Genomic DNA, 16,621 nt, shown 5'->3' with positions numbered 1-16,621 from the left:
TATCACCAATAATAAGACAAACTAATGTCACGCACCTCCTGATATGATGCAGTGAGAAGGTCACATCATTGCTTTTATGGCATTTCCATTCAAAATATATAGCTTTAGACTAATCTTGAAGAAATCGTGCAGCTTGTCAGTTCCATTTTTGTGTTTTGCTTTTCTCTCTTCTGATCTCACTCTTCATTTTTATTTAAAAAGCTTAAAAACTTAGAGTCTAAGTTCTTCTTCAAAATATAACTTTTAGGAGGGATTTTTGAAGAACTTTAGTCAGGTCTTCTGTCCTGAAAAACTAAAAAGGAAAGGTCCTACAGAGGAGATGTAAATCAAAGTCACAGGACGGCAGGACTCTTAATTAGCTATCCCATTGCCACTAACAATATCTTCAGTCCTAAAGCATACGGACAGATTAGCCTAAAGGCCATCTCTCCCCTTGCTCCCTGTCCCACACATTGGAGGAATCTTTCTTGAAGGTCACTCTCTCCCTGTACCTCCTGGGCATCTCACCATCCTCCAGCCTGGGAAGGTTCTTTGTCTCTGCTGGACTGTGGAACCCCGGGGAGGAATAGCACAGCTATAATCTGCCTAGTATTCATATCCGAATCTATTAACTGGGAATTTGGGTTTGCTTGTTGTATTTTCTTTGGAAATATGCCAACATTCCAGACTATTCTATAAAATAAATTCTTCAGCAAATTCTGAATAAGAAAGTAAGATGGTGGATGAGGAAAGGAGAGAAAAATTCCAGATTTTGTATGAAAAACCCAATGTGACTGGGTCCTATTAGCAGGAGGCTTGTAATCGTGATTTTGAGTGGCCCTTGTTCACTAAAATCCCCTGTAGAAAGACAATATATATTCAAGTCTCCAAGGTTTTGCTTTATAGAGAAATATAACAGCTTCTCATTGAGAGAAAAGGCATTATTCACACTTAACAGTTTGGATACTTAGAGTAAACCAAGATAATTCACTTTTTTAAAGTAATTTTGTCTCTAGCCCCATGTTTCTTTGCTTGCCTTCACTCTCGGGCTAATCCTGTGGCCTAGAAGGTCCAGGTGGGGATTTTAGCATTGGAAGACTGCTGCAGGCAGTGAGGTCCCCCAGGTCCTGGCAGCCCCCCTCTGGGGCGAGCAGGTGCCTAGGAATCCCTTATTCCCCTTTGCCGGCCATGTGAACAAGGACTTTGGCTTAACTGGTCCCTCTTGTTTCCAATCTGCTAACCTGCTCCTGGCTGCTTCTGTTTTAAGAGCTCGAAAGTTGCAGTGGATCCTGGAGCTAGGTAGTACGTGCCAGTTGTGCACATCTCTTCCCAACTTCCTGTCCAGTGACAAGTTAGTTAGGATTTGGAATCTTGTCTGTTTGTCTGTCTGTCTATCTCTCTCTCCTCTCTCGTCTCCATCGTTGAGAGCTGTTTGTTAAACATGTCCCAGCATACATCATTACTCAGGCAAGATTAACTTCCTGAGCTTCAGGTTAGTTGATGAGGAAATCAGGAATCATAGCAAGTGCTGGGGGCTATAAAACTTTATCTGATAAAGGGACTCCCTATTTCCCGTATTGTTCCATCTCCCTCCCTATCACCAGCCCATCCTTTACACAGGCAACAGAATGAACCTAATAAAATGAAAATATGAACTAGTGAGACTCTCCTCTACTTAAAGTAATTCAGCAAACATGACTCAGAACAAAGTCTAAGCTCTTTAAGTTCTTGTGCAGTAGTACACAGGAGTATATCAAAGAATACAGAGCCAGGAAACTGGCTGGAATAGCATAGTCACACAAGAAGTATCTAAAAGGGGCTGATAAGATTTTTAGCGATTATTAACACTAACAATATCTCACAAGTCGATGTGTAACAAAGAATGCAAATTTAATAATAAGAGGGAATATCCCTTTTCAGGGACTATCAGATTGGTCACATTCCTTCTTCAAGGAATTTCTATTTCCTTTATGATGGAAAGAGTGGCATGATAAATGTGATAACTAGCCTTTAAGATGGCCTGCAATAATCCTTGCCTTCCAGTATTCATACCCTTGTTTGATTCTGTCCCACACTCAGCAGGGCTGAGCTGTGTATGTTACCAAGAAGATTTTGCAAAAATGATAGTGTGTGACTTGTGAGGTTATATGTCATAAAAGACATTGTAGCTTCTGCCTTTCTTTCTTGGATCACTTGCTCTGGGAGAAACCAGCTTCCGTGTTGTGAGGACACTCACAGCCCCATGGTTAATATAGGAGGAAATGAGGCCTCTGCCAACAGCCGGTACCATTTCGCCTGCCACGTAGTAGAGCAATGTTGAAAGTAGACTTACTCAACCCCAGTCAAACATTCAGACGACTGCAGCCTCATTGAGAGACCCCAAGCCAAAATCGCCCAACTAAGCTGTCCCCAATGTCCTGACATACACAACTGTGTGAAATGCTGCTTATTTTTGTTTTAAGATGCAAAGTTGGGGTGATTTGTTATATAGCAATAGATGACTAATACAAAGACCTAAAGCAATTGCAGGGGATCAATCTTGAGGAATATTTGTTTTTATGCTGTTAAGAGGTATCATGAGCTTTCCTTGCTTCGTGTCAGAAAAAAATTCTCATGATCCTAGATTCCCTTGGAAACTGCTGAATATTTATTGCCAAAATTAATAAAACAGCCTAATCTGAAGCATATATGTTGGGATTGGAAGGGGAGAAAGATCTGAACTTAGAGTGGAAGCAAAGTTCTCTCTAATTTTGGTTATGATGTAGGACAGGTTAAATTTCCCTGAGTTGGGGGAGACCAAGGCCCACGCTGAGAGAAGAGGGTCTGTTGGAGGAGAATGTAGAAAGAATTCAACACACACCAAAGTAAGAGTCAAAAGGAAAGTTTATTAGAAAAGTGGTAACATTTCCACAGAGTGTGGTCTCCTCTCAGAGGCAGAGAGTGAGAGGGACTAAGAGAGACGAGGACAATGAGAGAGACAGTAAATACCGAAAGAAAGACAGTAAGAAGGGCCTGGGGAATTCAGTTTATATATCATTCTTTAGTTTCTGTGAGTTATAGTTTAAGGCTTTATAAACCCATTTCCTTTGATATAGACATACAGTGAAGAAGGGGAAGAGTATGTAGCGTGAAAAAGTAAGAATACATAGCGTGAAAGGCCCGCTGGCAGTTGCCAGCCTTTAATCCATGGGTTATCTGTGGTTTCAGCCATTAGGGATGAATGATTTTATTTTGTGTAGGGCAGCCACTAACCGGACTTTTTTTTTTTTTTTCCTGTTTCCCCTTCACAGTGTGAGCAATGGATTGTTAGCAATCCCAGGAGAAATCTTCCTTTGTTCTGAAGGTGTCCTCCTGGACTGGCTGCAGGGCTGATCCGCAAATTGCAGTCTCTGCTTGTAGCTTGATTTAACATTTTAATTCTCTTGCCTCCTCCCTACATTAGATAGGTTGAGAGTGACTGCTGATGTTACCAAGAAATAAACTGAAGAATTACCTGGAGTTTGGAATAGAAGTTAATTACATTTACAGGTAAATGTATCTGACATACATAATGCTTATGTTGTCACGTAGTTACCAGGAACAAATAAAATACCTATAAAAATATATGCTTTGTTTTTATCTAACCATCCAATTATTTCTGGGGTCAGCCCTTTAGGAAGAAATAAAACTGATAGTTTCCCAGGTAGGAAAAGAAACAGCTGATTCTAAGGCTCATTGGACAGTTGAGTTGACAAAAAGTACCTCCCTCTAGAAGTAAGTACAAAGGTTTGGGACCGGGAAGCTCAATTGTATTATTTCAGTACAGTGAATGTAATCTGATTGTTTTACTAACAATTGGCCTGAAAAAGGGCCAAACTAGGTGGTTTAGTCCAGAGGGAAGAGGCCTAAGGACACTGAGCTCCTTGGTTGGGGAATAAAGAAGATTCGTAGAAGAAAATGTGACCTAAGTGGAAAATGGCACAGTAATGGAAAGCATCAAAAGCCAACTTTTCCTACTCATTCTAGGCTGCTTCTTTCTCCAGCCAGGCACTAAAGTGGAGAAAGCCACTTTAAACGCTAAAGTGAAGGAGAGACTAGAAACTTTGCCAGGTAGAATCACAATGCCAGAAGAATTAAGCTGGCTTTAACAGGGAACAAAGCAGGAATTAAGGAAGTCCTAACACCTCATGGTAAAAGAAGTCTATAGTTCAGCTCAAGTCAAGTGAAATTCTGTGTCCTTAGAAGTGCTATTGCAAAAGGATGATAGACAAAACTTCATGGGCATGAGACTGTGGAGTCACACAAGGTCCTGCCCTTGGCTTAATATTCTGTGGTCATTGTCTTGAAATTCTTAATTTTTGAATAAAGGGCCCTGCATTTTCATTTGGTACTGGACTCTCTATAAATTAGATAGCCGGTCCTACATAAGAGCACTCAGGAAGGCAATATACCAGCTTTGGAGGCAGATAGACTTGTGATTTTATCCAAACTGCCCTTTACTTGCTTGCTCTGCAATAGGAAAATTATTTATTCTCTGAACCTTAAATTTTCATCCGTAACAAGGACAGTGCCTTCTACCCCTTAGGATTATTATTGTGAGAATTAAACATTTTTTTTGTGCGTGTGAAGGAATGCAGATAAAGCACCTAGCACAGTATGTCTGGCGTCACTGTGATTATTATTCATAAAAGCCAAGTCCATATAACAGACCCCAAATGATGTGAGTACTGATCATAAAAATAAGTATCTTTATGAAAGCAGATCTATATTTTTGCTTTCCATTTGACAGATAACTATGGATTTATGTTGCCATTGCTATCACTTTTACTGGGATCTTTATAACTTAGTATTTCCATCGAAGCCATTAGTAAAACCAAGAAAATTAGCAATCTTTTAAGTATTAGCTACTTTATGTAGTGTAGTTATATTCTTCTTGATTTCAGAAATGAGGAAGTAAGTGAATTCCCCTGATTCTTCAACAAGATGTGAAGGTGACTAGAATATACAATTTAAAAATGTATATTATGGTGCCCTTTCTGCTAGCCTGGGACAAAGGATTTTTCCACTGTTTCTACTATTGAAGCAACAGGACCCTTCTCTGATTGGAGGGAATATAAATTTGAAACCTTATGAGATGAGGAAACAAATCGTCTCATGTTTTAAGCCAGCCCCCAAATAGTTGCAGTCAGGGAAACATACTTCCTTGTTCGTTACTTTGAAAAAGGGCTGATATTAGAACACCAATGGACTAACCCAAACCAAACCTCGAGTGTCCCCCACGGTGGGAGAGGACAGGGAACCAAGCCAGGTCCTGACATCACGGAGGACTGAGATGGTGTTTCTCAAACCAGCAGTATGAGATTGTTTGGATATAGTCCTTTCTCTTTATTCGCAGTAGCTGTGTTCTGTAAGGTCGCTGTGAATATGAACCATTGCTCCCAGGAGAAATACAGACTTAGGTTCCTGGAAACCTCTGGTCACAAGATTTTCATCAACTGACCAATACATAACATCGTTTTATGTGTATTTGTTTAAATATGCTTTATTCGATGTGTATTTTTAATTCATTAACATGGAACCCACGGCCAACAGAACTCATGCCAACAGAACAGACTTCTCTAACCCATGTGTTTTCTCCGTAAGGCGCACCATAGCTTTCTTGCACTTAGGAACACTAGACAGCACGTTAGCACTTTCTTTGCAGGTCTCTTTAACATCAAAAAAGCCAAAAATGTGAAAAACATGACTTTAAATAGATCACGGAAAGGACACTTGTTTCTAGAATGAGAGCTGAAACAAGAAGATACAGTGTTGCCTTGTTTGACCTCAGCTGGGAATACACAAGTCGAACCATTCAAATGTTTTGCTGCTTTTTGTGTGTTCATAAGTGACCACAAGAGCCCATAAATATTGATTTAGGGGTAACGAATTTTAGTGAGTAGGTGAATTTACAAATATGGAATCCACCAGTAATGAGAATCAATTGTACCTGGAAGCTGAGAGGGAGCAAGTCCACTACCTTAGCAGACTTGAAGAGAAAACAAATCCAGAGGGTTGGTTAAGACATGAGTACAGTTGTGAGATCCAGCTCTCTCCTTTTGGAGTAGGACATAGCAGAGAACACACTGGACATGGAATTAGGCAGTTCCGGGTCTTGTTTTACTAGCTGAACGACTTTGGATAGGCATCTGAAACGCCCCATTCTTGTTTCTCAGTTGTACTGTTTCCCAGTACATCGCCTTATTTCTTTCAAAGGGTGGTTGGGAGGGTGTAATGGGTTTTTAAGTTCTGCTTACTGTTACCTAATGTTGGGGCAGAAAATGAAGAAGGTGAAACAGGTGTCATATTGTGCCTCAGAATCTTCCTTTGTAGGTGGTTTGTCTCCCTAGAAAAAAACAAAAACCAAGTCCATTCAAATTCTTGGATAAATACATTTCCATTCAAAATGCATTATAAATCCAAGGGAACACCGTGTAACTATAAGCATTTTCTGGATAAACTGGCTTTTCTCAATAATATAAAGTAATTGAGCCAATAGTTTTAAGACCTACCCCTCACTTATACTATGATTTTAGGGGGAAATATGGGAATGAGAAATAACCCTTAATTTTTAATGTAACAGCCTTGGGGGGAGGGGCCCAGTGAAAAGTTGGCTCCACCCTGATGGACCGGAGTTGAGGTAGGTGGCAGAGACATGACAGAAGGACCAGCCCTGGGTGATGGTTACACAAAAATAGGAATGCATTTAATACCACTGAACTGTACACTCAAAAACGGTAAAGGTAGTAAATATATATTTTACCACAATAAAAAAAATCTGAAAAAAAGCAAGTGGGCTGGACTTAGCTAGGCTGGAGTTTCGGCTCACTCCCCCGCCAGTGGATATGAATGGGTGCACTCTACTTAGGATACTGCTGGTCTAAAAGAGAGATCAGTCTGTATTTGTATAGTTTTCCATAATATGACATAAAAGAGAAATTGGGGGAAAAAGGACCCAGCCCTTGGCCAGTTGAGAACCACTGCACTGTTCTTCCATCGTGTTAAGGTAAAGCTGCAGCCCTACCGTTTTACTTCTAGGGCAGGACATGCAGAGCATGCCATGGGCCTGGAAGAGGCATTCCTATATCTGCAGTTCTGAGCCCTGTCCATCCAAAGGTGACGCGCGCCAGAGCTGTGTGTGGGTTCCACTCTGAGGCCAGGGGGAGGAGGGACAGGGGACTGGGCACTAATGCCATTTATAGCTTTAAAAAAATCTGTCCACAAACTCAAGAAGATTTACTTTCCTGTTTTTGAAGTGCCTAAGGTTAGATTATTTAATTGAGTTGAATCTATAGATAGGCTAGAGAAAACTGATAATAGCCTGTTAGTATTTTTTATATCAATGCAAAAAAAAAAAAAAATTCTTCAGGAGAAAATCAAATAAGTCTGTAAACCTGCTTTGAAAATGGTAGAAAGCGCCATGAACAGAAGTCATTAGGAATTGACAAGTATCTATAGTTAAGTATACCAATAATATCACTTTGTTAACATAATTCCTTTCCAGTGAAAGTTGTTTAAAGAGCAGCTGCATCTTCAGGTTTGATAGTCCACATTTTGTTTTGCCAAGATGAGGTCTTCTCTGTCCTTTACATTATTATGATTTTATTTTATACTTGATATAAAACTAAATTAACGAGCAGCTATCTCTAAACTAACACTGTGGATTCACTTTCCTGTTTAATTTGCATCTCTGGCTTCTTTTTTTAATGAAGAAATTCTTATTTTAAGACCAAACATTTATTTAGTCCTAGCTTTACATGAAATTCTTTTATTTGGAACTCCTTAATCAGGAACTAAATGTGGATTTGGCTTCCCTACTTCCCTTAGCAATGAGTTTATGGGTATGGAAAAAAGTAAGAGATATGTTTCCAAATATATTTGTGCCCATTTATTTTAGATCAGCACAAAGTATGCAGCTTAATATAAGAACATTAGGAAATACTTGTGACCATGTGAATTTTGATAAGCTGAATGTTGTCTAAGGTCTTAGGTTTCTCAATGTATTCACGCATCTCAAGAGCAGGATCACACTGAATTGTGTCATTTAGTTTAAAGTACAATAGAATGGACATGAGGAGCCCAAGCTAAGAGCCACCTCTTTCTAGTGTGCTGTCACTGCACCCTAGTTTTTTCCTAGGCAAAACCCAATGAATCTTCAAAATCATTTGGCAGTAGTGCTTGAAATACCTCCATGAAGAAGTATTTTAAAATTAATATGCCATTCCTAAAGATTCAATACTCTAAAAATCCTCAAAATTAATCTTCAATGAAGTGAAATTTTAGGTATTATGTGTGCTAGAGGTGAGATTTTTATTTTGATGCTTGAGTTCTCCCTGGGAACTCCTAAATCATACCATATGAGCCTACCCAATTTTAGTGCATTTCAGGCTAAAGCCTTGTAAAAGCATGTAAAAACTCATTGAGATTTATTTATGAGAAAAATATTTTAAGATAATTTTAAGATCACTTTGTGATATGGAAAACTGTCTTTGTTTTAGAGTTGCACTGGGTGACGTATAAGTACCAATTATTTTAAAGTAAAGGACTATAATATATGGAAAGTTCTTTTTAACCTTCAAATTCAATTGATCTACCCGGCTTTAGCTTTATTTTTGTGTAACAATTGTGACATCTACTGGTTAATCTAAGTAATTCCAAGGAATGGTTTCACATGCTATTTTTCTTAGTTAAATTCATTTAGCTACGAGAACTTGATGTTCAAACAATACTGTAACAAATATCCTTGAACATAACTCTTTACATACTTAATTATATGAGATAAAGACCAAGTAGTGGAATTTCTGAGTGAAAAGATATGTGTATTTAGAATGATGATATTGCCAGTTCACCATTCCAATAAGGTTGCACTACTTTCCACTCCACTGTGAGCAAGGGTAGTTCTTCACATAATTTCAACAGTGAATATTACCAAAACATGTTCATTTTTGTTTTAGTTTTCACTTATTTATGAATGAGATATTTCATCTTCTTATGGGCTTTTTGTCTTTTACTTTCTTTTATTTTTTATTTTGTTTGGCCACTTGTATTTCTTTATCAGCAGAGTGCCACATCTTTATCCTATTTTTAAAAGTTTACTGGTTCTTGAACATCTTTTTATTGTAAAATGTTTTTGCATAATAAAGAAATTAGTCATTTATCTTGAAAATATTTTTCTCAGTTTGTCATTTATTGTTTATACTTGGTGATTTTTTTGCTTTGCAAAGTTTTTAATTTTTACGTTGTCAGGTATATCAGGTTTAGTTCTTTTATAATTTTATGTCATATTTAAAATGGGATATTGGTGAGATAAGCAGGTTTGACTTTTGTTTCTATACAATTCTCTCTTATTTGGATATATTACTACGAACATGTATTGTGTTATAAAAATTATTTTAAAGGACTGTTTAATAACATGGGAAGATATTTAGGATCTGCAGTTAACTGAAAAAGCAAGTTATAAAACAATAAGTAAAATATGATCCCACTTTAGGAAGTAAAAGAATATCTATAGAAAGAAAAAAGACTGGATTTTGATATACTATGTCAAAATGTTAACAATGATCTCAGTGTTGAAGGATTTGGGCAATTTTTATTGTTTTCTTTTGCATTAATCTCTATTTTCTAAACTCTCTACAATGGACATACATTACTTTTGAGAGTATAAAAAGTAAAAATATATATCAGAATGGATTAATTCCTGTGTGTTGATCTCCATAGGATATTTTAATTCCAATTTTATGTGGCTTACTGTTTTACTTACCCAAAGGTCTAGCAGTACCTTTCTCTCTCTTATTTCATCCTTAAAAATAGATTATTTCATCCTTAAAAAGCTTGATTCCCCAGGCATTTCTCATAAAATAAGATGATATACTTCATTAATATCTTTAAATGGAGAAGTTTCTGGTTTGTAGAGCCAGAAGATAATTGGATACAAAAATACGTGACTTGAAGGTTATTTCTTCCACCACATTTTAGTCATGTAAGATGTCTTAATCCCTGGATTTCTCCATACTTGACTGATTTTATCTATCTTTTTATATGGAATAAGTAACAAATACTTCTGACACTTTGAATTTTTTAAATTTATATCATTATACTCACCCTTGTTCCAGAGAGGATTTAAAGTAGTTAATAAAAACATACAAAGTTTAAAAATAAAAAAAATGTAATGAGATAAAGCAAATGTAAAATAAGTGGGTGAAGAAATCAGGATAAGGTATGAGAGAAGGATAAAATGAAATCGTGAAATGAACTCTATCCCTTAAGGGCCAGTACTCTTTTTGAGGATGATACTAACTCTTCTGAGTAGCTGCCAAGACAGACCCAAGTTGAAAAGGGTCAAACTGTCCTGAGATTGAGGCCAGAGAGAAATTACTCCAGTGCATGAGGTTTAGGTGTGACAATAACAGCAGTGACAGCAGCATCTACTGAGGCTTCCTATGGGTCAGGAACAAGGCTAACCCCTTACATCAATGGTTTTATTTGAACTTTTATTTCCATTGTTAGTGGAGAATCTTTATTCCTACTTCACATGTTTTCACATGATTCCCTAGGACAGAAACATTTGGGAGTAACTCTTTGGGCTTTTTGGATCTGCCTCTTATATAATTTCTTCCTCCTCAGGAGTTTGGGAGAGTCGATGAGTTTGAGAAAAGGAAGGAGCAGCTGCAGCTCTGTCCCCAGGAAGGCCTGTTCTCCAGCCCAGGGGCTCTTTGCCCCTCTATGCATAAAGCTTGCTCTGCAGAGTTCTACCTCCTACTTCTGGACTTCTTATGTATTCCTCAATTTAGCTTTATTAGGAAGTAACCAGACACTGTCTGCAATCCTTTATCTGAAACTCGTGAGGCCATGTGGGATTCAAAATTCAGAAATGTTCAGATTTTAGAAGGTTATGTGGTTCATTTACAGATTCTGGAACAACTCTCCATCATCAAACATATTATTTCTACAATAAAAGTTATGAATATTCACACTGAATGAGATAAATTAAGACTATATATCACATCGATAGTCCAGAGGTAGGTATGATTATCACTCCTATTTTAGTAAGGAAGAGACTGAGACAGAACTTAAATAATTTGGTGTCTATTCAAAGTGGCAAAGTCTGGTTTCAACCCGAGAGAGAGGAACTACTGCATTTGTGCTTTTAACCACTGCCTTTCTACGTCTGTGGATAAAAATAAGAAAACAATTGGCATTCTCTTTCCAGTTAAAGTAAACCTCAAAGGATAACCCTTTTCCCAACAAAAATAACTGTAGGCATCTTCATTGCTATCAACCATCTCAGTCTGATGAGAAAAGAATGAAATTCTTCGAATAAAGTACCAAGCAATTTAGGACAAAGCACTAAAATAACACCTCTGCACACTTTCTTCTAAGGAAAATCCTCAGGATTAAGTCCTGTTTGCGCATTATCATTTTCTTGATATCGAGTGTTCAACATGAGGCACACTCTACTCTTTTTCCCCTAAACCTGGTTGTCTTTGCACTCAGACATCTTAACTATGTTTGGATTTTCATGAAATTCTATCTGGAAATCAGTGAGAACTGTGTACACAAATTCCTCTCACATTTCTGCAATAGTAAACAGTCTCAAATTTACATTACCTCATTTACTCTGCATAGCTAATCTGTGAGAAAAAGAAACAGAATGCCACATTTCGCAAATGAAGAAATGGCGGACAAGAGAAAGGAAATTCTCCAAGGTCAGATTCTCCAAATAGTGGTAAAATTAGTACTGAGACTCAGGACATTTTCTTCCCCAGAGCACAATAACCATCTCTGTGTTCTAAAAGCTTGGGGAATAGGTTTCTCCTCAAAGGAAAACATAGATCGTTTATCTAAAGAGCGTCAACTCTATTCATACAGGTTCCAACTTGTTCACGAATAACTTCATTTGCTGCTAAATTGTTGGTGAAGTTTCCCAAGAACAACAGAACCATTTACGTATTCAGACTGATTCTTATTTTGTTCTCAGAATCACCACTTAGCATAAGAGAACAATAAGGAACATTTTTGTTCTGTTCTTCACAATTGCAGTAGTATTTTAAAACATTTTATTATGAAATATAAATAAAGTTATAGAGAATAATGATGGTCCCTTGAAGAGCATGATAATGACATTCACTGTCTAGCTACAATACACATTAGCATTTTGCTGTTTGTTTGCTTCAGATTTTTTCTGAAGTAATAAAGTCCCAGTGAGTGTTTCCCAGGCCATTCTTTTCTCACAGTACCCAGAGGTAACCAGCAAACTTAAGTTTTGTATATTAATTTACAAATATTTATATAGTACTTTTGCATTAAATTTTTTAAATACGGGATTTTTTTGTATTTATAAAATGATAAATTTATCATTGATATAAGTAATTTGTATTTACTGTTCTGCAGTTTTTTTATACTCACTGTTTTGGGGGATTTATGTTGATATTGAAAGCTAACACTTATGCCTTTAGTTTTTGTGGTATTGTGGATGGGATCTTTGTTTCAATTACATTTTCTAATTGGTTATAACTAGTATATGAGAACACTACTGATCTAGAATCAAGGAAGCTTTCTGAAGTCGTTTGTTATTTCTAATAGCTTGTAGATTCTCTTAAATTTTCCATGTGGGCAATCATCTGAAAATAAGAACAGGCAAGCGTTTTTAGAATGATCACATTTCTCAGTGCAACCTGCTGCTTTAGAGAATAAAAAGCTCCCAGGATATCTAATTTCTAAAATAAAATCACTCTCCAGTATCTACAAGGATATGATCCAATGCAGAGATTCAGGAGGTACCTCCTAGTCCCCTGAGTGTTTTTCAGGAGAGGTAGTTATAACCACGTTCTTTCTTGCTCTGTCACCAAAGACTTTATTTCCTTAGGATTGCTTGGTGTGGCTTCAAATGGAGCACCATAAGCCAAAAAAACTGGAAGCAAAAAATGGGTGACTTTTATTTTAAGAAGAGTGTATTACCCCACTTAAGAACATCTGTGATTTTATACAACTGGACTTTTTGGAGAAAAATAGATTAAAACAAATCAATTTATTCTCTTTATGGTATGTCAATAAAACCAGTTGGAGAAGAGCTATGAATTCAACATCGTCTGTTCCTATTGAAAAGAAAAGTAAAAGTCACATAATAAAAACGAAGGTCAGAGATTCATTATCTTTGTGGCCATTTATTCTGACCACCTATCAGTGCTGGGCAAAAAGACCATAGTCTTAATAAAGTAAGAGTCTCCTGGGAAAGCATAGTCTGATTTCCATGTGACCTGGAAGCCAGAACTTTAACTGTATGTCCTTTCTCATTATTTTGAACTGACATTGTTAAAGGACATTTTTCCTAAAACTCTGTTTAGTAGAAGACATTATCAAATAAACTCTATGTGTCTATTAGTGTTCTTTGGATGCAAGCAATAAGAACTGACTAAATTAAGCAAAAAAGTTATTGAAATATTCTAGGTAGCTCAGAGTTAAAGGAAATGTTGAATAATTAGGCCTCTGGAAGGAAAGGGATGGAGAGAGCCGCAGGAATCTGAATTGACTCTGCAGAGAACTGCCACTTGTCAGTTCTATACATATTCCTGTCTCTGTTCCTCCACTCAATGTCAAGAGAGAGACTGATTTGCTCGGCTCATGCCGAGTGGCCCCGCCTAGGTCATGTGTGTTGGTTGGTCGAAGGAGGGTGGCAGGGAGGGCACCTTCACTTTCATCGTTCCAGGACTATATGTGCTGGAGTAGGGGAAGCTATCAAGGGAAATCGGGGTTTTCTTATCCAAGAAAAGGAGAGAATTGCTGCACAGGAGGTCACAACAGATATTCATTTCACTCTTCCTCGGCATGCTTTTTATCAAACCTTAATATAGCAGTTTCCTGGCGGAACCTTCTGTCAGTAGCGACCAAAGGGATCTAGGACCCCAGAAGGAGATGACTGCTCTGAAAATGCCTCGGGAATGCTGAGGAAGGAGCCCATCAAGTCCACTGGGGACATCAGGCTGTTAGCATGGACCTGAGTCCTCTAGGAGAAAGTAGCCTTATCACACATATGAATAATGAAATGGGACTGAGTCTTTTAAAACTGAAGAGTATTCATGGGCCCTTATGGGTAGGCTGGCCTAGAAAGCTTCCAGGAAAGCAATAAAAGGACTTTTAATTTTTAAACTTCAGACTATTGTTGGAGCAGTTAGCTACCCCAGGAGACTTTTGTGGTGCCCATCTCCCAGCTTGACTGCATAGCCAAGGCTTCTTCCTAAAACATCTCTCCCAGCATCCTTGTTTTACTTCTGCTGCCCATTGTCTTTGCCTGTAAAGCAGGTAAATGTGCAGACTCCAGAGTGGACCACCTGGGTTCATTCTGACTCTTCTACCTACTTTTTGGGTCACCCTCTCTGTCCCTATCCTGGCTCATATGTGACTGCTGCTGCTTTACCACTTGCAGCTCTCTAATCTTCCTCCTCCTTCATAAGCTTTATTAAGGTACCCAATCATAGAATTATCTCCACTTCCTCATAGCATCTGATTCGGAGAAAAGTCTTGCTTCCTTAAGCCCTCCCCCAAATCAACTAATGTAAGATCAAATTCTTCAATAAGTTCTTTTGACACCTCGTATGGAGACACCCACATTTCCCTCTCTGTAATGAATAATAAACACCTTGTTCAACAGGATGTTCCCGGTGATCTTTAGCTCGAGGGTATTGACACAATCATGGGTTTTGAAATTTGAGTGACCGGATTTGGCATCCTGGCTCCACCACTTACCAGCTATATGATCTGACAGGTTTCTAAACCTCTCCATTCCTCAGTTTTCTCTTTTGTAAAATGGAGATAATTACAGCACCTTTTCACTGAACTGTTAAGAGTAATAACCTGTCAAGAGCTTAGCACAGTGCCTGACACATAAAAATTTATCAATAAATATTTGCTATTATTATTAGCTCAGTGATAGTATAACTTTATTTATCTAATGAGCAAACTATTCTAAAATCTGCATTTGATTTGCCTTTCAAGATTGGTGGAATTATCCGTTTTTCCATTGTTCTTGCCAAATTACATAAACCTGAATTCCAGTGTATGTGTATGAATGTATGCATGCACCCATTTGGTGAGAGGATAAGAAGAAGGCCTAACGATTACTGAATATTACATACCAAATAATTTGCTGGGTTGTTTATTTTTTTTGTAGTGAACAAAAGCTAAGGAGATTTTTATGAAAAATAAATTTGAGGCTAGATGCAAAAGTTTCCAGCAGAACTGCAAACAATTTTGTTGGAAAAAGGGGCTATTCAGCCATCTTCCTGAGGAATTTGAGGCTGATTTAAGTCTGAAGCAAGGATTTAGGTTTGATTTTCCTGCTAAGGGTTGGTGAATTCTCTGCCAAAGACATGACCTTCAAATTTTTTTTTCCCCCTAAGAAATGTCTTTTAGAGCCTGCAAAACAAATTTAACTCACATGAGAATGTAAATCAAGTTAGGCTATGAAATCGCATATGTAACTTACTGGCTCCATAAAAGTTTGACAGCAGAATTTAGATTGCAACAAACTTCGAGAAGACCTTTTATTTCAGGGTCTCAAATGATTAAATGATTAAAATTGCTCTTTAATAATTAAACGTGCCATCTGTATAAGGCAGAGTGTGACCTTTCACCCTATGGGTCTCAGGCTGTTCTAGAATTTCTGCAGTTGGCAAATATGGGACCAGAAACCCATTGCTATTCTTCCTTTGAAATATTAGAGGAGCTGACTTAGAGCAGCTGTTTTTGTGCTGCCAGATTTCATTGAAATGTGGGTTTTAAAAGCCCTTGGCTTGTCATTTTGAGTTAGCTTACCCTAATCAGAAATTTCACCATAATATAATTCAACTGATGCCTGAAACTCAATATAGCAGAACATTTGCTGAACAATGCATTTAACAACAATAACCAACCGGAATGTACATTTTCCATTGAAATGTCCTTTCCATGTTATATGTGCCCTCAAAAGTGTCTAAAAGATTATGTACATTCTCTTTTCTCTAACAATGAAATATCAGGAAAACAATCTCCACTATGCTCTCTCCCCTAGTCGGGCACATAAAAGGGAATCTGACATTTAGAGAACTATATATATGCTCTACTACTGAAATATTGATGCAACCTAGTCATTAAGCCAACTGTAGTAATTAGATAGCAAAGATGGGTACACTTGCACAGCTCAGAGATTGACAGGTACAGTGGTCAGTACAAAGGAATATCAGTCACCATAAACATAATTTCTCTGTGTGTTTTGGGAGAGGGGCATTGACCTTAACAGTGCTCACTAATTAATCTATAGTGTCCTGGAGACTTTTCATCTGCTTGCTTTCAACAGGCTGTTTAGTTATTAAAGTTCAGCTGTTAGACTACATCGAATGTTTTAAATGTTGACTTTAGTGCTTCCTTTGGAGTTAAAGTCCATTCTCTACTTCCATTTAAAAGTATGGACTTCTAAAGCAAAGATAAGAGAATTAGTCCTACTTTTTAAAAAAATATACTGCTAATTTTATTTTTAAAAGCTAAACCAGGGAAGAAACACTCTTAGATCTGCTATTTGAGTTTGTTTCTCACATGAACTTATAGCCAGAATCAGGAAAAATTATCCTATTATGCTTTATTGTATTCAGGA

This window comes from Pteropus medius, unplaced genomic scaffold (assembly GCF_902729225.1).
Source record: "Pteropus medius unplaced genomic scaffold, Ma_sr-lr_union100, whole genome shotgun sequence".
Taxonomy (NCBI): domain Eukaryota; kingdom Metazoa; phylum Chordata; class Mammalia; order Chiroptera; family Pteropodidae; genus Pteropus; species Pteropus medius.
This window is presented reverse-complemented; position numbering follows the sequence as displayed.